Raw genomic sequence first — 22,092 nt, forward strand, 5'->3', positions numbered from 1 at the left:
TACCAATATCCCTCGGAAACATACAAACATCGTAACTAATGGTAATACTATAACTCAACTACATAAAATTTACTTCCTACAGTACTCATACATGCACTTTATGATATAAGATTAAAATACTGTCCCAAAGGTCTTATTAAAACTATGGCACAAAGTCTTCGTATCGTTTGGGCACTTTCCGGTTTCGTTTCGGCCTGCCTGCGATATTGTCATCGCTTCTCGGTTGTTCACTCTTGGCGTCGGCAATACTGCTCGCCACGGCTTCGGGTGTTTCTGGCGCTCTAGTCACTTCATCAGGAGTGAACATCATCAGGTCTCTCAGTTTCAGCATCTCGTATTGGCCTTTCAACCTCTTCACTCGATATATCTCTGGACTGGTACCTTTTTACACCTGAGACATTTCTCTTATACAGGACTCCAGTCGGAGACTTGACTGTCACCATACTGCCACTTCTGGATACGACAGTATAGGGTTGATGGTAATAAGGTGTGTCTAGCTTACCACCAGTTTCATGCCTCACTAGAACATTATCTCCTGGCATGATGTCTGAGTACTTGGCTCCACGTTTTGAATCTGTGTACAGCTTTGCTGCACCTTTCTTTTCAGCATTGTGGTCCCTCATCTCCTGGTCGTCTCGGATTTCCTTTATTTCTGGCATTTTCTCCCAAAAAATGCTTCTGCAGGACTTTTTCCAGTGGTTGCATGAGGCGTTGCTCGATAGACAGCCACATAAGATAGCAATGCTTCTCGCCAATTTTGTCCTTCTGCGTGTGCAATCCTCAATCGTTTTTCAATGGACTGATTTTGTCTCTCTACTTCTCCGTTGGCTTGCGGACATTTCGGAGTTACTTTATGATGGTGGATACCTGTGGTCCTCATGTATTCCGCAAATGTCTCTGAAATGAATTGTGGACCATTGTCAGAGTATAATGTAACAGGTAATCCATATCTTGCGAATATCTCTGCTAATGCTTGTATTGTTTTTTCAGTGGTTGTGGACTTCAACACCACGTACTCATACTATCTGCTGTAGTAATCTATCACTACCATAATTGATTCACCCGTCGGTAAAGGTCCAAGAAAATCAACAGCTACGTCGATCCATGGTCCTGTCGGAAGTTGCGTACTCCGGATCGGTTCTGGCGGATTACTCCTTCTTGTGATCTGACATCCGTGACAAGTTTTAACAAATTTCTCTGTGTCTTTATCACAACTTGGCCACCATACCTTGGTTCTGAGGTACCAAGGTACTTGACTTGGTACCAACAATACCTAGGTGTCCTTCATGCGCTAAGGATACGATCTTCGGTCTCAATCTTTGCAGTATCACCAATCTGCAACCTCTTAATACACACTGTCCGATGCAACAAAGTTCGTCTCTAATGGGAATGTAAGCCTTGTGAGTACACTTGTCCCATTGTCCACTCTGTATGCATTCTCTTACTTCCATGAGTTCTGGATCACGTTCGGATTCTCTCTCGACCTCCTTCGTAGTCACAGCATTCGGTGTCGACTGAATAGCTACGAAGCGTACAAAGCTCTCTGTTTCTGTTCCCAATTCTGACTTGGATTGTGGACCTCCATCCTTCACCAATCTGGACAGCGGATCTGAAATGTTTGCTTTCCCTGCAATGTGGATTACTTTATATTCGTAGGGTTGTAGTCTGAGTACCCATCTCTCTATTCTGGCACATGGTTTGGATCTAGGTGCATAGATCACCTCTAATGGCTTATGATCTGTGATGAGTTCAAATTCAATGCCGTATAAATATGCATGGAACCTCTCACAGGCCCATATAAGTCCAAGTGCTTCTTTCTCTGTCTGAGAGTATCTTCTTTCCACATCTGATAATGATCTGTTGGCATAGGCAATGATTCTTGGTCCTCCATCATGCATCTGGACCAACACGGCTCCTAAACCAACCAGGCTGGCATCCGCTATGACTTTGGTTGATGCCACCGGATCGTAATATCCAAGAGTTTTTGCATCTGTCAGGCTTTGCTTCAGCGCTGTGAACGCTTTCTTCTGCTCAGATCCAAAATGAAATGGTACACCTTTCCTGGTTAGTTTCCTTAGTGGTTCTGCCACTGTAGCGAAATTAGGAATGAACTTTGCACAAAAATTGACCAATCTTAGGAAACTCCTCACCTCTGTTGCGTTCTGAGGTGCACGTGCCTCTGCAATAGCTTTCACCTTGGCCTCTGCAGGGTTTAGTCCTTTCCGTGTAAGTCTGTGTCCCATGAAGTCCATTTCTGACACACCGAACTGGCACTTGTTTCCATTCACGGTAAGGCCTGCCTCCTGTAACCTAGATAGTACACGCCTCAACCATTTGTCATGCTTTTCCTTCATTGATGCATGGACTATGATGTCGTCAGAAATATTGGCAACTCCAGGAATACCTTGAATCACTCGATGGATTTCATACTGGTAGATCTCCGAAGCTGCGTTAATTCCAAATGATAGTCTCTTGTAACGATACAATCCACAGTGAGTCACAAATGTAGTTACATCTCGGGAACCTGGATCCAGCTCTAATTGATGATAGCCCCATTTCAGATCAATTTTTGAGAATACCTTGCTGGTAGTTAGTTCTTGAAGTATTTCCTCCACCGTTGGTATAGGGTGTCGTTCTCTAATTATAGCTTCATTGGCCATTCTCATGTCAACACATAGTCTTATGTCACCCTTTGGTTTGGGCACAATCACTACGGGACTGACCCATTGTGTCGAATGTTCCACCGGTTTAATAATGTCTTGTTCGATCAATTCTTTAATTTTGGCTTCGACTTTCTCACGAAGTCCAAACGGAGTTCGGCGCATTGGTTGTGCCTTGGGTTTGACCGTTTCATCTACCGCTAGCTTCAATTGTCAACCTTTCAGCTTTCCTACTCCTTGGAAGACTGCGGGGAATTCTTGCTTCATATCCTCGTATGACTGAATTGAATTGACACAAGCTCCAATATGAAGTATTGCCAGGTCTTGCGCTGTGCTTCTACTCAGCAATGGTTCTCCCCTCTCTTCTATGACCATAAACTCTGCTTCGGTGTACTTATCTCCAGCTTCAACAGTTGCAGTAAAACATCCAATGGTCTGCATTGGCTTGGTTTCTGTGTATGGATATAGTTTCTTGGAACACTTCTTTGAGGTACAGATGATCTTTTTCCTTTTCAACTTCTCCCATAAATGTCGATCAATCACATTACTGTCACTGCCTGAGTCTACAATGACCTGAACTGTCACTCCACCAATGATCACTGGGACCTTCTCATGATGTACTTCATTCAATGTAAATTGGTAACAACTCTGTTCCTCCTGGGTATCATCATCGTCACCGTCTATCTGGTGAATGGTATCTTTCTTTCCAGGATACTTTCCTTTCCCCCAGGCTTTGCCTTTGGAAGTTGTACTCTTCCTCTTCTGGTCTGCATTGGACTTGCTTTTGCACTTCTTTGCAAAGTGGTCCTTACCTCCACACTTTCTGCAAACTTTGCCTTTGGCCGGGCAATATGGGTCTTTTCCAAAGTGACCTCGGTTTCCACATCGATAACACTCCACGTCCTGTGTCGACGCATATCTTGGCTGGTTATGGCGATGTGAGAGCCTCTTAATTTGCTGGCTTGAGTTGTCTTTCAGGGTCATGGTATGAAATTGCCCTTCAACAGCCTCTAATGCAGCAGCAATGGTTAAAGCATCGGTGAGTTCCAACTCACTCCCTCTTTCCAGTAGACGTCTTCTGAGTTTATCTGATCTGCAGTGCTGTACAACTTGATCCAATAATTGGTTGTCCAAATCAGCTGGCATGTAATTGCATCCAACAGCTAGCTGGCGTAGTCTCGTCACGTACTGAGCAATTGTCTGGCCATCTTCTTGTCTCGTTCTCCGAAACAAATGGCGTTGAAATGTAGCATTCGGTATCACTACATAGTGTGCATTTAATGCATCTACTGCTTTCCGGTACTCATCCTTTCTTCCAGTATTCAAAAGTGTCTTAAATGTTTCCCGAACTGCAGGTCCAGCAGTGAAAAGAAGTAACGCCCTTCTCTGCGCTTTTTGTTCAACTGTACCGGTATCTAGAAATAGGCCACTACTGTCGGCGTAGGATTCAAATTCTTCCAGCCATGCCTTCCACTTCACACTTACAGTGCTTGCATCACCCGTTGGGTCAAAATGAGCAATTCCACTATGTGTTAGAAAGTCACTGTCTGCACCAGCCATGAGGAAATATTCCAGCCCCAAAAGTACTGAGTCACAGAGAAAATTCTTATCACCTTGAAGTTGTCTGTAATCCTCTGTAATCTTGTTTAGTCTTTAATTTTCTTCAAGCTTCTTTCATCCTCGTCGCCAATGTCACATTTGTGGCCCGAAATGTGAAGTTAATAAAACATTAAACACAAGTTTATCAGGTAAACTTCTTAGTGTCTTTTTATTCTCCGGTTTCCTTTGTTCTCCTGCTTGTGTTCTTATCTCTCTCTCATACCCTGTGACTTCCGGTACATCTCATACATATTCATTATCATGACAGTAGGATGGATGGGGAGTTGGAGGAAGGATTGTGGTCGTTGGAGGGCACAAAATCTATGGAAGGAGAGTTGTAGGTGGGAGAATGTTTGGGTGGGAGGTGGGGGTGGGGGAATCCAGGAGAGGATAGATTCAATGCACAAAAGTCCTGAAGAAACTCAGCAGGTCACACTGCATCCATAGGAAGCAAAGGGATATAACTAAACTGTTGTATTATCAATAATCACAAAAGGCTGATGTCGTGAAACTATCAGGCCTTTATTAACTAAAGACAGGAACTACCATCAATTTCATTGACTGATCAAAGCAAAGAAAAGGGGAACATGCAAGGGGCTCTGGGTAGGATTGATCTTGGGAGCCCAGTCCAGCCGGCAACAGCCAATCTTGGCATAACAGTGGTTTACCACTTGATGTTTCTGGCCTGAGCCCTTTGTCAAGGTATGAGCAAAAAGCAAGCAGGTGTTTGAATAAAAAGATGGGTGGAGAGGAAGGAAGAAGGATCAAAGTATAAGCACAGATCAATGGGAATGAGATCAGAGGTAGATAAGGGTGGGAGAGAAAAGAATACAAGTCCAAAAAATGACAGGAAGGGGTAGGGAACTGGAGGAAAGGAAAGGGTAGGGAAAGAGGGGGACAAGTGAGGGGCCCAGTGGAAACTGGAGAAATTGATGTTAATGCCATCTGGTTGGAGAGATGCCCAGATAGACTATTAGGTGATGTTCTCCAATTTACGGGGATCCTCGGTTTAGCAGTGCATGAGGCCATGGACAGACATGTTGATGTGGGAATAGGGGTGTGGAACAAAATGGTTGGCCACTGGGAGGTCCATTATTGCAGCAGGCAGAGTGTGGCTGCTCAATAAAACATCTCCCAATCTGCATCCAGTTTCTCCAATGACTCCTGCAGATTCACAAGTACTCCTGCGAGCACAAGAGTAGGTACTGAGGGGGCGATCAATGAAGGGATAAGTGGACAAGGAATCTTAGAGGGAGTGATCTCTAGGGAAAGCAGAGAGGGAAGGGGATGGGAAAATGTGTCTATTGGTGAGATCCCATTGCAGGTGTTGAAAATTGCACCAAACAATATTTTGGATGCAGAGGCTGGTAGAACAAGGGAAGCCCTGTGTTTTTTGTTCATCTGGGGAAGGGAAGAGTGTGGGAAATAGAGATGTGAGTGAGGAGCAATTTAATGGCAGTAGAGGGGAAGCCACATTTTCTGAAGAAGGAGAACATTGCAGATAAGGCAGAGATGGAGGAATTGAGAGAAAGGAATAGAATACTAACAGGAGAAGGTGAGAAGAGGTGTCGTCAAAATAACTGAGAGTTGATGGGTTTATAAAAGATGTCTGTGGATAGTTTATCTCCTGAAATAGAAACAGAGTTTGAAAGGGGAGAGAGTTTCCAGAGATGTTTCAAATGAATCTGAGGTCAGAGTGGAAGTTGTCAGCAAAGTGGATAAAGCTGACAAGCTCATCATGGAAGTATGAAGCAGAATGAATGTAATCAATGTAACAAAGAGAAAGTTGAGCAGCCTTGCTTGTGTTGGATTGCAGCATGGATTGCTCTACATAGCCAATGAAAAGAGAGGCGTATAAGTACCATAGCTGTACATTTAATTTGAACCAAATATGAAGTTATTAAGGGTGAGTGTAAGTTCTGCCAGGCAGAGGAGAGTGGTGGTGGAGGAGGACTGGTTAGATCCATTTACTTAGGAAGAAGTGGAGACCCTTAAGATCCTCTTTATAGGGGATGAAAGATTGTGCAACTGAATAGTCACTTTTCTTTCTCTAAATTGAGTGGAAAGGCAAGTTACATAGAGGATAAGGAAAGTCTGCATAAAGATATAGAACATTACAGCAAAAAACAGGCCCCTTTGGCCCTTCTAGTCCCACTGAGCTGTACCCAGTCTAGAGCCAACCCTACCTCTCCCATCCAGGCACCTGTTCAAATTCTTCTTAAAGTTAAAACTGAGCCGGCATTCATCACCTCAACTGGCAGCTCATTCCACACTCCCACCACTCTCTGTGTGTCAAAGATCCCCCTAAACATTTCCCCTTTCACTCTTAACCCATTGTTACAAACTAACAACAAAGGAACAGCAATGACAAAACTTCACCAGGTTATGGTAAATTTAAAATAACAGTTTTTATTAAAGCAATAATGACATTTTTTACTTGTCTCTAAATTTAACATAACATAACATGACAATTACAGCACAGAAAAAGGCCATTAGGCCCTTCTAGTCTGCACCGAACCAAACACTCCTCTCTAGTCCCACCTACCTGCACAATGACCATAACCCTCCACCTTCTTCTCATCCATATACCTGTCCAGCTTTTTCTTAAATAATAAAATTGACTCTGCCGCCACTATTTCTCCCGGAAGCTCATTCCACACCGCTACCACTCTCTGAGTAAAGAAGTTCCCCCTCATGTTACCTCTAAACCTCTGCCCCTTAACTCTTAACTCATGTCCTCTTGTTTCAATCTCACCTACTCTTAACAGAAATAGTCTATCCACATCCACTCTGTCTATCCCTTTTATAATCTTAAATACCTCTATCAAATCCCCTCTCAACCTTCTATGCTCCAAAGATTAAAGACCTAATCTGCCCAATCTCTTCCTGTACTCTAGATGCTTAAACCCAGGTAACATTCTGGTAAATCTTCTCTGCACTCTCTCCACTCTGTTTATACCCTTCCTAAAATTAGGCGACCAGAACTGCACACAGAACTCTAAATTAGGCCGCACCAATGCCTTATACAATCTCAACATCACTTCCCAACTCCTATATTCCATGCAATGATTGATAAAGGCCAGCATACTAAAAGCCTTCTTCACCACCCTATTCACATGAATTTCTACCTTCAGGGAACGATATACCATTACTCCTAAATCCTTTTGCTCTTCTGTATTCATCAATGCTCTCCCATTTACTACGTATGTCCCGTTCTGATTCTTCTTACCAAAATGAAGCACCTCACACTTATCAGCATTAAATTCCATCTGCCATTTTTCAGCCCACTTTTCTAAGCAGCCCAAATCCCACTGCAATCCTTGAAAACCTTCTTCATTATCCACTATTCCACCTATCTTAGTATCGTCTGCATATTTACTAATCCAATTCACCACCCCATCATCTAGATCATTAATGTATATAACGAACAACAATGGGCCCAATACAGATCCCTGAGGCACACCACTGGTCACCGGCCTCCAACCTGACAGACAATTTTCCACTACCACTCTCTGGCCTCTACCTTTCAGCCAATGTTCAATCCATTTGACTATCTCAAAATTTATACCTATAACTAACCTTCCATGTGGTACCTTATCGAAGGCCTTACTGAAGTCCATATAGACAACATCCACCACGCTACCCTCATCCACATTCCTAGTCACCTCTTCAAAAAATTCAATCAGATTGGTCAAACAGGACCTTCCGCTCACAAATCTGTGTTGAGTGCTCCTGATCAGACCCTGTCTATCCAGATATTTATAAGTACTATCTCTAAGAACTTTCTCCATTAATTTGCCTACCACAGACGTCAAACTTACAGGCCGATAATTGCCAGGCTTCCTCCTTGAACCCTTTTTAAATAACGGAACCACATACGCAATACGCCAATCCTCCGGCACTATCCCCATCTCTAATGACATTTGGAAAATTACCGTCAGAGCCTCTGCTATTTCCTCCTTTACTTCTCTCAATGTCCTGGGGAAGATCCCGTCTGGTCCCGGAGACTTATCCACCTCTATATTCCTCAAAAGCCCTAACGCTACATCTTTCATAATCACTATATTCTCCATATTTACCCAATTTGCTTTTTATATCTCACATATCCCAATATCCTTCTCCTTGGTGAATACCGAAGAAAAGAAACTGTTCAATATCTCCCCCATTTCTCTAGGCTCCACACACAGTTTTCTGCTCTGATTCTCTAAGGGACCAATTTTGTCTCTCGCTTTCCTTTTACCATTAACATATTTGTAGAACCCTTTTGGATTAATTTTCACCCTGCTTGCTATAGTCTCCTTTAACGTGTGTGTGTTAAAGTCCCAAACTCTGAAAGGTCAATTTTAAAACTTCAGCATCAATTCAGTCTTGCTTAAAGGTCTTAACTTTTCAGTTCAGAAATAATTATGAAGTGCTTTTAAACATCATATCTTCAGGCCTCTTTAACTCAAAATTCTTTCGATGGTTTGCCTTTCAGAAAGATTTTCTTCACACAAATGTTTTCTTCTCTTGACTTAAAACTTTGTAATCTCTTCCAAATGATGAAACTGCTCACTTATCTCAAAGCCACTTATTATGTGTTCACCTTTTCCGGAAGTAACATAGGCAGCTTTTCCCCCCTCTGCAGGAAATATTGCTGCTGGTCAGTTCTGCATTTTAACAGAATGGCAGGTTTTCATCAACTGAACTTTTTGTCTCATTTTCAATGGCATATTTCTGACAAATCTCATGTCACATGGTATGTGACAACATTTCTGTCTTTGAAGTTCATAGTTTGCACTGATGTGTTAAAAGCATCTCAGTCCATTTTATGCCTCCTTAACACTTATTATTTTCAGTATCTCAAGAACCATCGTAAATCCTCTCAATCCTGGGCTTTAACAGCAATCAGTACCCATTCTGTCTTTCAAACTGGCTTCAGTGGTCAATGGAATTTAAAATACAATTCCAGTTGATGATCCTGAAGCCAACTACTAGCTGCAAAGAACCAGGTGTTTCTGCTGAAATGTTAATGTATTGTCTTTGCTTCCCTGACCACCCAAAACTAACTTATTAAAACATATCTAGATGAAATACAGTTTTAACATTAAACTAAGGATTAATATTAACACAGATCCAATACACTATGCCCTCTAGTTGGTAAATCACCTACCCTCAGTGGAAAAAGCCTATCTACATTTTCTCTGTCTAACCCCTCAATTTTAAATACCCCTATCAAATCTCCCCTCATTCTTCTACACTGCAGGGAATAGAGTCCTAATTTGAAGTCCTGGCAACATCCTAGTAAATCTCTGGACTCTTTCAATCTTATTGATATCTTTCCTTTAATCAAGTGACCAAAACTGCATACAATATGCCGAAACTAGCCTCACCAATGTCTTATACAACTTTACTATAACATCCCAGCTCCTATACTCAAAACTTTGATTTATGAAGGCCAATATGCCAAAAGCTCTCTTTACACCTGTGACACCACTTTCAGGGAATTATGTATTTGTATTCCCAGGTCCCTCTGTTCTACCACACGCCTCACTGCCCTACCCTTCAACGTGTATGTCCTTTCATGGTTTGTCCTTCCAAAATGCAACACTTCATACTTGTCTACATTATTTTGTCTGCCATTCTTCAACCCATTTTTCCAGCTGGTCCAGATCCCTGTGCAAGCTTTGATAATCTTCTTCCCTGTTCACAACACCTCCAATCTTAGTGTCATCTGCAAACTTGCTGATCCAATTTTTATCTAATTGAATTTTATATATCCACACACAAGCACATACATATATACATACAAAATGTGTAAGAACAAAGAAAATATACTGTACAGTTACAAAGTAATTACAATGTATCCTAGAAAACATGGGCATCACAACTAATGTTAAATAAATAGACAGAATTCAATATTATATCTCTTGCTCCTGCAGGAAAAAAATCAAAAGAAAAAAGACTGTAACTAACGTATCCTAAATCTATAACCCCTTAACTAAAAAGCTGCTGGTACACCTTAAACTACCAAAAGGGTAACAGTAACGGTATGTTGGTGAATCGCCTTGTATGTAAATAAGTAATATCAGGAGAGAATATAAATGTTTTGTATGTTATATACAAAATTAGTAAATCATTAAACATTAAAATAGATCATAAAAGTGTGCCACATTTTATTAAATTTACATCTAATCTTTTCAAGCTTCAAGCATAATAAGGTTTGGAAGAGATAGAGTCCTTCCATCTTAGCAAAATACATAAATACATCTTCAAGCCAGTAAAGTGGCAAAAACTATCACATGACAATCTGACACCAATAACATTCATTTTGATGTCATTAATTCTACCAATAAGTGGCATGGGGGCATGGGGGCATGGGGGGGAGGGGGGGGGAAAACCATTTAGATAAGGTCTTTTTCATCTGTCTAAACAGAGGACTGAAGTTTTCTTTGAAAAGATCTTTAAATATCTTAGAAACTATAACCCATAAATAGTTGAAAGATCCCCCTCCCTATTTTAATATTAGGAACAGAATCATTCAAGGGAAAAAAGTTCTCTTATGCAAATTAAGTTTAGAACCTGAAAAGATACTAAAGTTTGATAATAAATTTAACATAGCAGGTATAGAGCATTCCAGATGTGAGATATATAATAACAAGTCATTAGCATGAAGTGAAACTTTATAATTTTTGTTCCCCCTTTGAATGCCTGAAATATTTACTGAGTCACAAAATGCAATAGCCAAAGGTTCTAACACCAAGTCAAATAATAAAGGGCGAAGTGGGCAACCTTGCCCCGCGCTGCAAAACAACCTAAAAGGATCAGATCTTTGATTATTAGTAGATACTGAAGCCTGAGGGAAGTGATCCACAATATGAATTCTGGGCCAAATTTAAATCTTTTCAAAATTTCTAATAAATATGGGCCTGTCAAATGCTTTTCCTGCATCTAATATAATAATACATTCAGTAACTTTAGATGGTGGGGAGTAAATTTTATTAATTAAGCACTGAATATTAAAATGTAAGCATCAATTTTTAATAAATCCCATTTGATTATTTGAGATAATAAAAGGTAAAATATTCTCTAATCTGTTGTCCAGAACTTTTGAAAGGATTTTAGCATTTATATTTAATAGTGAGATTGGCCTATAAGAAGCACAATCTGTTGGGTCTTTCATTTTCTTAGGTATCAACAAAGTAGAGGCTTCATAAAAAGTATCAGGGAGTTACCCTTGGACAAAGCATCTGATAAAATTGTTAATAGCTGAGAAGCAATTAATTGAATAATTGATTTATAAAATTCAACTGAGAAGCTATTATAATGCTCCAATTACTTTAGGCAGGTCCTCGAATGATATTGGTTGATCTAGTTTATGTTGCCAGTCCAGAGTGAGCTCTAGAAGTAACAAATGCTTCTGAAAATTGTCCATATGGATATTATCAGGAGGGGACTCCGATGTGTATACATTTTTGTAAAAAGCTTTAAAAGCATCCTTTATTTATTTATGATCCATAGTTAGGGTCCCACCTTGCTTATGAATTTTGGTCATTTGCTTCTTGACTGAGGCAGTTTTTAATTGATTTGTCAGCACCTTCCCAGATTTCTCTCCATGTACATAATAAAAAAGTTTTTTTTTGCTTCTGAAGAGCTGTGTTTCAATAGGATAAGTATCTAGCCTGGTTTTCTACCCTTTCCCTAAAAAGGTCAGGATTCATAGTAGAAGCATACTGCTTATCAATCTCCTTTAACCCATCACCCAGGCATTTTAATTCTGCATGTTTTTTTCTTTAATTTGGAAGAATATGAAATAATCTGCCCTCTGATAAACGTTTTAAATGTATCCCGGACAGTCAAGTTAGAAATTTCATCAGAATAATTAATTTAAAAAAGAAGAGTAATCTTTTGTTTCATGCAATCTGTGAATTCTTGATCTGAAAGCAGAGAAGTGCTAAAACACCACTGCCCGCCATCTGGTGGACAATCTGGAAATTGAAAAGCAAGAAGCAAGGGTACATGGTCAGAAACAGTCATGGATATATATTCACAATTGTTAACATAAGGAACTAACTGACTATCAATTTAAAAAAAATCAATTCTGGTGTATGTATAGATTACGTGGGAAAAAAAGGAATAGTTTTTATCTTTAGTGTGCAGAAAATGCCAAATATCTATTAAGCCACAATCAAGCAGAGAAGAGTTAATATAAGCAGCAGATCTGATTAGCTTCACCATTCTAGGAGTAGACCTATCTATCACTGGATCAAGCCAGCAATTGAGGTTTTCTCTCATCATCAAAGCATATTCTCTCAGTTTGGGTAAAACAGCGACTAGATGTTTAAAAAAGTCAACGTTGTCCCATACTAGTTGCAAAGAACCATGTGTTTCTGTTGAAATGCTAATGTGTTGTCTTTGTTTCCCTGACCACCCAAAACCAACTTATTAAAACATATCTAGATGAAATACAGTTTTAACATTAAACTAAGGATTAATATTAACACAGATCCGATACACTATGCCCTCTGGTTGGTAAATCACCTTCTTTTCTTTTCTTCTTTGGCTTGGCTTCGCGGACGAAGATTTATGGAGGGGGTAAAATGTCCACGTCAGCTGCAGGCTCGTTGGTGGCTGACAAGTCCAATGCGGGACAGGCAGACACGGTTGCAGCGGTTGCAGGGGAAAATTGGTTGGTTGGGGTTGGGTGTTGGGTGTTTCCTCCTTTGCCTTTTGTCAGTGAGGTGGGCTCTGCGGTCTTCTTCAAAGGAGGTTGCTGCCCGCCAAACTGTGAGGCGCCAAGAAGCACGGTTTGAGGCGATATCAGCCCACTGGCGGTGGTCAATGTGGCAGGCACCAAGAGATTTCTTTAGGCAGGTCTTGTACCTTTTCTTTGGTGCACCTCTGTCACGGTGGCCAGTGGAGAGTTCGCCATATAACACGATCTTGGGAAGGTGATGGCCCTCCATTCTGGAGACGTGACCCACCCAGCGCAGCTGGATCTTTAGCAGCGTGGACTCGATGCTGTCACCTACCCTCAGTGGAAAAAGCCTATCTACATTTTCTCTGTCTATCCCCCTCAATTTTAAATAGCTCTATCAAATCTCCCCTCATTCTTCTACACTCCAGGGAATAGAGTCCTAATCTGAAGTCCTGGCAACATCCTAGTAAATCTCTGGACTCTTTCAATCTTATTGATATCTTTCCTTTAATCAAGTGACCAAAACTACATACAATATGCCAAAACTAGCCTCACCAATGTCTTATACAAGTTTACTCTAGCATCCCAGCTCCTATACTCAAAACTTTGATTTATGAAGGCCAATATGCCAAAGCTCTCTTTAAAAACCTATCCACCTGTGAAACCACTTTCAGAGAATTATGTATTTGTATTCCCAGGTCCCTCTGTTCTACCACACGCCTCACTGCCCTACCCTTCAACATGTATGTCCTTTCATGGCATTCATCAAGGCCACCTACATGGACCTGAGAACATTTCCACTATGTACAACCTGTTGACTTCTAACAGTGCATGCAATTTTCACATCATCTTTTTCTGTCTCTCCTCCTTTCTCTGCCCTGACACTCTGGTTCCCATCCTCCTGCAAATCTAGTTTAAACCAACCGGAACAGTTCTAGCAAACCTCTCGCAAGGATTTTAGTCCCCTTCCAGTTCAGATGCAAACTGTTCTGTTGGAACAGGGCCCACCTTCCTTGGAAGAGAGTACAAAGATCCAGAAACCTGTAGCCCTCCCTCCTATACCATGTCTTTAGCCATGTGTTAAGCTACATTATCCTTCTATTTCTAACCTCACCACCACATGGAATGGGTAGCAATCCTGAGAGAGATCCTTGCAGGACCTTCTCACCTTTTCTACCCATGACATCTGGCTGCTCACCCTCCCTCATGAGAATGCTGTGAACTCCATTTGAGATATCTTGGATGCTGGCACCAGGAAGGCAACATAGCATCCAGGATACTCGATCTCTTCCACAGAACCTTTTATCTGTCCCCCTAACTATGGAATCCCCTATCACTGCAGCTCACCTCCTCTCCACCTTTCTTAGCCGCAAGACCAGACTCCATGTCAGAGACCTGATCAATGTGGCTTGTTCCTGGTAGATCCCACCCCTCCTCAACAATATCCAAAATGGTATACTTTTTATTGAGGGAATGGCCACAGGGATGTCCTGCACAGCCTGCCTATTCCCTTTCCTTCTCCTGACTGTCACCCATCTGCAGCAGTCTGCTATCTCTCTACAGATTTTCTCATATATAACATAACATAACAATTACAGCATGGAAACAGGCCATTAGGCCCTTCTAGTCCGCACCGAACCAAACACCCCTCTCTAGTCCCACCTCCCTGCACAATGCCCATAACCCTCCATCTTCTTCTCATCCATATACCTGTCCAACCTTTTCTTAAATAATACAATTGACTCCGCCGCCACTATTTCTCCCGGAAGCTCATTCCACACGACTACCACTCTCTGAGTAAAGAAGTTCCCCCTCATGTTACCTCTAAACCTCTGCCCCTTAATTCTTAACTCATGTCCTCTTGTTTTAACCTTTCCTCCTCTTAACATTTTTTTTTAAATAAAAAATTATCATTGATTTCCCCACAGCCACTTTGGATGATGTATACAACTTCACCTCGCACACTCTCTCCAATTTCCACACAGGTCTCTTGGTTGCTGAATTTTTTGGTCACCACTTTGCCCAGCTCCAGCCCGAGCCTGTCCGCCACCCTCTGCGAGAGCTCCTGGTGCGAGCTGCCGCTGAACAGCACGATATTTGGCATGGCGGCGACTGAAACCCCCCCCTAACGCTCAGCACCCACCGCCCACCATGTCCTTCCCACCGGACTCAAGGCCCCATTTCTCACTGACTATTGGGTAGTCTAGAGTAAAAACCTCCTCCTGCCTTCTTGGTGTGATAGTGTCCTTGTCTATCATCCCTTCTGCCTCCTGAATGATCTGGAGTTCATCCAACTCCTGCTCCATTTCCTTAACTTGGCTTGTAAGGAATTGCAGCTCGATGCACTTCTCACAAATAAAGTCTTTAGGGATACTGCTGGCTTCCCTGACAACCCACATTCTACATTCCCCTGCCTTGGCTGCCATTCCCACTGTTTGTGATGAGAGGAATAAAATATATGATATCGAAAACCTGCCCTTACCTGTGCCTACCTGCTGAATCCTTTTTGTTCCTTGAAAAGGGTGGTCCTTTCCTACTTCAACTCTGACTTTTCCTCGCCTCTTACCTGTTCTTGCCAAAACTTGTTAAGGTAATGCCTTACCACTCGGACTCAGTCCCCTCTGACAATGGCTGCTCCCTTAAGATAGGTTAAGTGAATGGGCAAGGATCTGGCACAATGTTAGTAAATATGTCATCCATTTGGATGGAAAAATAGATCAGATTATTATTTAAATGGTGAAATATTGCAGCATGCTGTTGCGCAGAGAAACTTGTGAGTACTTGTGCATGAATTACAAAAGGTTGACCTGTAAGTGCAACAGGCAATTGGAGGAAGAAGCTGTTTGGAGGAAGAGAGGTCAGGTGACCTGAGGAGTGGCAGCAGTTATAATTTTAAAGGAGGTGTGGCTGCAGCAAGAAGTTGATTGGAGCAAGAATCTATCACTATAAAAGTGAGGATCTGTGTGATGGAACAGTCATCATCTGAGTGGTAAGGCTTTGGTGAGAACAAGTAAAAGGTGAGGTCATAGTCTGGGTAAGTGTATCGTGTACAGTGTTAGTTATTAATCAATAGACTAGGCAGTATATCTGTAGGGCTCATGCTCTGTGGTGAGTGTCTGATGTGGGATCCCTGGGGAAGCTCCAAGCCTCCCTGATGGCTACATCTGCACCAGTTGCTCCAAGATTCAGCTCCTTTAGTACCTTGTTAAGGAACTGGGGCTACAGCTTGATGATCTGCTCATTAGGTTAGATTAGATTCAACTTTATTGTCATTGTGCCAAATAAAATAAAAAGCCAATGAAATACAATTAGCTTCCAACCAAAAGTTAAAAAAATAATGCTATATACAAATAACTATATATAAATAAAAACAAGCACATTCAGCAAGCAAACAATTATAAAAGTATTGACAGTACAATGTGAGTGCAGTACCGCAAGGCACTGTGATTTAAAGTTCAGCAGGTCCACAGCTTCGGTGGGGAAACAAGGTCTTCTTGATCCTGCTGGTTCGAGAGCAAAGGCTCCATGGATGGGAGAGAAGTAAAAAATTCTATTGTTTGGGTGTGATGCATCCTTGATGATGCTCTTTTCCCTGCCCAGACAGTGTTCCTTATAGATGTTCTCAATGGTGGGCAATTGGATACTGATAATCCACTGGGCAGTTTTCACCACCCACTGAAGTGCTTTATGGTCCAATATGAGACAATTGCCATATCACACTGAGATGCCATAGGTAAGTATGCTTTCAATGGTACCGTGGTAAAATTCCATCATATATCCTGGGACAGAGATGTACTTTCATCACCTCCACAGAAAATAAAGGCACTGCTGCACCTTTTGATCAGAATGGAAGAGTTCAGGGACCAGATGAGATCATCAGAAATGTGGATACCAAGAAATTTAAAGCTTAATACACATTCCACCACAACTCCATTGATGTAAATAGGGACATGAATGTGGCTTCCAGCATGCCTGAAGTCCACAATGATCTCTTTAGTCTTCTCTGAGTGTTAAGTGCCAAGTGGTTATCAGCACACGATGCTGCAAAGTGTTAAATCTCATCCCTTCAGGTCATCTCATTATCCCCTCTGATCAGGCCAACCATCGTGATGTCATCTGTGACTTGATTATGGAATTAGAGCCATGTACAGGAACACAGTCATCACACCCCTGCGCACGCTCTTGTTCAATATGAGAATGGAGGAGAAGAGATTGCCTAACTTAAGAGATTGGAGTCTGTTAGTGGGTAAGTCCAAGATCCAATTACAGAGGTTTGAGCTGATAACAAGTTGGCAAAGTTTGGTGATCAGTTTGGAGGGAAACTCAATGACTAGTATTCTGACATAAGAGTTGGAGCTGTCCAAGTGGGTCAAAGCAGAGTGAAGTGCTGTCGGAATGGCATCCTCAGTCGTCCTGTTGATACGATAAGCAAATTGATGAGAGTCCAGGGTGATGGGCAAACAGGATTTCAAATGTGATAAAACAGTCTCTCAATGCACTTTGCAATGATGGGGGATAAGTGCAACTGGACAGAAGTCATTCAGACTTGTAGCGGTGGAACACTTCAGCACTGGCATGATGGTTGCAATCTTGAAGCTTACGGGAACAACTGCCTGGGCCAGGGGCAGATTGAAAATGTTCATGAAGACCTCAGCCAGCTGTTCTGAACAGATTCTAAGCACCCGGCCAGGTATACCATCCAGACCAGCTTCCTTCTGTAAATTCACCCTACTCAGAGTGGCCCAAACATCAGAGATGGAAACTGAGAGAGGCAGTTCATCAGGTGGAAGATCTACTTTGAAAGTGACCTCCTTGTTCTCTTGATCAAAGTGAGTGTAGAAATAATTAAGCTCCTCAAAGAGGGAGTCACAGCTGAAAAGGGACACAGTACTAGATAATTTATAGTTTGTAATGTATGCCATGCCGCATACGTCAGGGGTCCGAGGAGTTAAAATGCTCTTCGATATTTTGTTTGTATGTATGTTTAGCCTGAAAGATTCCCCTGCTTTGGTTGGCCCTGGCTGAGCCACAAATCTCCCAGTCTACAGATCTGAAGGCTAACTCTTTGCCTTTGAGCAGATGGCGAACCTCACTGTTCATCCATGGTTTTTGATTAGCAAATATTTTTATTAGTTTTTGTGATGTCTTTCCATCCACACACTTTGCTGATATACTTAAGGACAGAGTTGGTATATAAATCGATATCAATCTGAGAATCTGTGGTAGCAAGGGCAGCAAAAACACTCCAATCTGGATGTCGAACATGTTGCTGAAGAACAAAGTCAGCTCCCTCAAGCCTGTGGGTTTACACATTTAATGACTGAGAAAACAGAAACAGTGAAAGATGGTCAGACTGTCCCAGGTGAGGGAGAGTCATGGTTTTGTAAGCATCAACCACATTTGTTTAAACCTGATCTAAAGTTTTATTTCCCCTCGTGTTACATGATATATTTTGGTAAAATCTTGGTAGCACCATAGATTGCAACGATTAAAGTCCGCAGCCGCAATAAATGCTCTGTCTGGATGCAATATCTGCAGCTTACTGATAGTAGCATTGAGGTCTTTCATAGCTACTTTAGCATTAGCGTCTGGTGGTACATAGACTGCAACAGCAATGATACATGTAAACTCTAATGGTTGATAATCCTTAATAATCAGGAATTCCAGATACACAGAGCAATAAGTATCAGCAATGGTAGAGTTAGGGCACCATGATCGATTCACTTAGATGCATAACTATTACCTGTTGATACTACTGCTCTGGGAGGGTGAAGAGATGATAGACAGAACTACAGAGAATTAGTAGAGAGCACCTCTGTGGCCATCCCTCTCAGCAACCGATATATCATCCTGGATAATTTTGCTGAGGATGACCTGACAAAGGACAATCATGGTGACCAGATCTCCATCAATGAGTCAGGCACTGTGACACAGAAGATGAAGAACACAGTTGTGATCGACGATTCTATAGTGAGGACCATGGAAAAGAGATTCTATGGGCCTGATAAAGACATGCAGATGGTGTATTGCCTCCCAGGTTCCTGGGTATGGATGTCTCAAACTGGGTCTGAGGAGAGAGGGTGAACAGCCAGAAGTCTTGGTACATGTTGGTACCAATGACATAAGAAAGGCAAGTATGGATGTCCTGAAGGGAGAATACAAGGAACTAGGAAGGAAGATGAGAAGCAGGACCTCCAGATTCAAGATTCCAGTTATTGTCATGTAATATAACAGTGTGATATTACATGAAGTTGCCTTTTGCCTGCGGTAAGACAGACAGATTCACCATCAGCAGAAATTGCCTGGTGTCTCTTAAGGTCAGAAAAAGAGAAGCAAGAGGGAGTCCCTTCAGAGTCACCAAGTGTCCATAAATTCACCTCGAGCCCTTCCATGACCACACAGAGTCCAGTCCAAATCATTGGTAACCTGAGCTCCAGATCTGAACCTCCAACATGGTCAGGAACCCTTTGGTCCCTCACATCCCAGTTCCAATACCTAATACCCCTTCAGACAGTTTTGAGCCAGTCTCCAGCAGTTCGCAGCCCAGTGCGAGTTTGCCAACAGCAGCCACAACCTCCGTAAGTTCCCCAAGTCACCAGCAGTCTGCCGCATGTGTTAGACTATCAGCCACAGAGTCCCTTCACTGATCCACCACCGTGGTCACCATTCTGTGGGTTGGCTCCTCTGCTTCTTCTCAGACAGGGGATGGTCTTCCTGTTTTCTGGTTCCCTGCACCAGTCCTCCACTCCTCTGGAGCCTGCAATTCCTAATGGCTGCTGCCAATCATAGGTGCTGCCATCTTGGGCACAAATCCCACAGTCGCGGGATTTTAAATAAAACTAACATCGGCTCTTTTAACAGGCCATTCAAAGCCTGTGCAGAGCTGACGGCAGTTGTCTGAGCAGTTGGACCATGAGGGAGAGCTGTATCTTCACTCCTCGCTCCACACTGATCTGGACCAGCAGCAGTATTGCTGTTGCAGCTGTTCTGGCAGCTCCATCATTTTGAGGGATCTCCAGCATGGTAATCTCAGGATTCCTGCCTGTACCTCATGCTAGTGATGGCAAAAATAGTGAGATCAATAAATGCGTGGCTGAAAAACTGGTTAGAGGGCAGAGCTTTAGATTCTTGGATCACTGGGATCTCTTTTGGGGAATGTACAACATATGTACGACATATACAGAAATGATGGAATACTTTGGAATCCAAAGGGATCTAATATCCTGGCAGGCAGATTTAATATGGTGTGATGGATATATTTTATATTGTACATAGATATGTTTTTAAAGGAGAAAAATTGTGGGGGTTTAGTGTAGGGCACAAACAAACACAAACACTTCACAAAACAGATCTCATTTAAAATGTAGGAACTTTGCTCAAACCAGACACTCTGGGCCCAGGGCCTTTGTAGGGATAATGAAAGTGGTTTTCATAAGGAGGTCCAAATAGAAGAACCCGAGCTCAAGAGACTTCACAAGTAGGTGTTAATTGGACATGCTCTGGAGTAATGAATTATTATTTTGAAAGCAACAGATGAATGGACTCAGGAGTTTGAATCTCGTGCCACAATCTGTCTGGTTGAAGTTCAAAGGTGATTTTTCCAAGGGGAGGGAAAGCAACAGCGCGCGTAAGAAAGCAAACTTGTTTCTGTAGTAATGGCAAGCTGGCAACTTGTTGAAACCCCATTTTGAAGACTGGATGCGAGTTCAGGTTGTTGAAAACCCTTGTGGTCCATTCAAGAGGAAATGACTGGCTAGAGTGTTTCACCTTAAGTAAGGGAAACAAAATAACCTTCTTCTGCAGGTCATCACAGAGCTTATCGTTTGGAAAACCCTGATGGGTCAAGTTTCTTCAGCAAGACATTGAAGTGACTGACCAACTACCAATCAATCTCTCTCTGAAACCAACAAGAACCTTCCTGAGAAGCAACCATTTACCTTCAAGGACCAGAGCTTGGTGAAAATTCATAAATGTTAAATTCTGTGCACAGTGTAAGAATTGACTGATACCAGTAAACTTGAGAAATGAGATTAGACTGTGAATCAAAGAACTTTTCTGAACTTGTACACATCACATATTCATGTGCTTAGAATTAGAATGGGGTTATGTTGATAGTAATGTTAAAGTTTGATGCTGTTTTTATGTTTAAAGAAAATTAAAAATAGCTTTTGTTTAAGTAACCATTTGTCTTGCTGAATTTCTATTGCTGCTGGGTTTTGGGGTCCTCTGGGCCCATAACAATGGCTGTTAAGGAAGATTTAAACTAATTTTGCATAGGGATGGGATCCAGAGAACCAGAATTGATGAAGCACAAAATAGAAATAAACCAAGGATAGTGTGCAGCAAGGATGACAAAATTGCAACTGGAGGGGTGACAGAGACACAGTGCATTCAAAAACTGGTCTAAAGGTATTAAATGGTCACAGCTTAAAAACATGGTGAATGATATTTGTTGCAGTAGTTACAGATTGGTGGGTACAATGTTGTGGCCATTACTGAGTCATGGCTAAAGGATGGGTGTCATTGGTAGCTGAACATCCAAGGATACACAATGTATTGGAAGGATAGGCAGGTAGGCAGAGGGGGTGGCATGGCTCTGCTGGTAAACAGCAATATCAAATCATTGGTTAGAAGTGACAAAGGATCAAAAGAAGTAGAATCCTTATGAGTAAGGTATGGTAAAGGTAAAAGGACCCTAATGGCAGTTATAAACAGGGCTCCAAACAGCGGTCAGGATGTGGACTACAAAACACTACAGGAAATAAAAAAAAGCATGTCAGAAGGACAACATTGCAATAGTGATGGGGGATTTCAACATGAAATTAGATTGGGAAAGTCAGGTCGATATGGGATCCCAGGAAGCAGAAATTGTGCAATGCCTACTGTATAGGTTTTTGGAGCAGCTTGTTGATGAGCCCAACAGGGGATTATCTGTTTTGGATTGGGTGCTATTAAATGAACCAGAGGTGATTAGAGAGCTTAAGGTAAAGGGACCTTTAGGAGGCAGTGGTCACTACATTCTACAGAGGATGTATCAAGGAGGGCAACTACATTAATGCCTGGTTTGGATGCTGTACCTCCTCAGACATAAGAACCTGCAGAGGATAATGAAGTCAGTGGAAAAGATCATTGGGGGCTTTCTTCTACCATGAAGAA

This window comes from Narcine bancroftii, chromosome 3, assembly GCF_036971445.1.
Source record: "Narcine bancroftii isolate sNarBan1 chromosome 3, sNarBan1.hap1, whole genome shotgun sequence".
NCBI lineage: Eukaryota > Metazoa > Chordata > Chondrichthyes > Torpediniformes > Narcinidae > Narcine > Narcine bancroftii.